The sequence below is a fragment of the Colobus angolensis genome, unplaced genomic scaffold (assembly GCF_000951035.1).
Source record: "Colobus angolensis palliatus isolate OR3802 unplaced genomic scaffold, Cang.pa_1.0 Scaffold3, whole genome shotgun sequence".
Classification (NCBI taxonomy): domain Eukaryota; kingdom Metazoa; phylum Chordata; class Mammalia; order Primates; family Cercopithecidae; genus Colobus; species Colobus angolensis.
Window position 1 is genome coordinate 2109725 of NW_012116265.1, and position 1450 is coordinate 2111174.

Here is a 1450-nt window from a genome sequence, read left to right on the forward strand (position 1 = left end):
AAATTAATATTTCCATAATTAGGATACACACATAATTAGCAAACACACATTCTTGAGTCCATTATTTAAGGTTTATTCTATAAACGACTTCCATGAATATTAGAGTTCCTGAATGTCATCTGAATATTTGTCTACACACTTGTGGGCAGCTTCTGTAGTCTTTTTTTATAGAAATTCCAGTTTTTCTGAATTCTTCCTTTTCCTTCAGGTATTCCATTTTGTATTATTCATAAAAAGCTAGGTCATTATAGTGAGCTGTTAGACATTCTTTCAATGCAGAATTTTCTTTCCAGCATTTTACTACCATAAGGATTGCAGAGTTCTTGCAACATTTGGTAAAATCTTGAACTTGTCAGAAGACCTCTCTCTGGCCTTTTCTCTCATTATTTTAGGGATCAAAACATCTTTTTTGACATGTCTGAGATGCTGCTCCAACAACCTGTGGTGTCTTCCCATCGTTTTTGGTATAAAAAGCAAACTCCTTGAAATGGTTTACAGGACATTTCATGGTTCACAGCTGAAATTCCTCCACAGCTATGGTACACACTCCTCTTTGATCTCAATTCTTCTTTCTTGTGGTCTTTGCTTAAGCCACTGTTCTTCAAATTTCACAGAGCAATCATTAGAGTTGTTAAATTAATCCGCGCGGTGGAGAGCCAGCGCTGCGGGTTGAGAAGCAATTAAGGAACTCTTCTAATGAACTTCTGGTGCACAACAAAACCATGTGGTCTCGAAATTTTAGTTCCTCCGCAGTCCCCCATTGTCTTTTATGCTACCCCACCTTCCACAGTCTCCAGGGACCCCTAACCGCCCTCCTTGGCTCTCAGGCCATAATCTCACAACCCTCCCCAGCCCAACGGGGTCTGCCAGCGCTGGGCTGTAATACCACGCGCCACCAGCAGATGCCGCAGCCCCAACACTTCACAAAGCCGACTTTCAAAATTACCATCTAGCCTGTCGGCAGCCATTTAGTGCCTGCTGTATACTTGCCAAGCGCTACACAGGGCGCTTCGGGTCAACCCCGCACCGGTTGGCCCAGCTGGGAAATGCGGCGATCGTGTGGGTTAAATTAGTAAAATGGTCTACAGCGCTTTGAACAAGGACCAGCTGGTGGTGTGAAATTATTACCAGGCCAAGACCATCCTGGAGCCGGCTCCTGCCTCGTGCCGTCCCGCATGGAGGTCCGGCCCCTGGGCTTGCCTTCCAGCCAGTTGGGGCCTTTGCCCTTTTTCTGTCGCCTGCCACTAAGCTGCTGCTAGGAACCCCGGCTGGAATTTAGCTCGCCTCCGGCAAAGTGGTGGGGGCGGGCCCGGGTCGGGGAGGCCACATCACCTGCTTCCTGCAGGAACTTTTAGAAGGCAGGCAGCCAGGAACATGGCACGGTGGGGCACGGTAGGGCGCGATGGGCTGCGCCCCTATGGCCTAAACTCAACAGAAAGTTTCCCCCTTT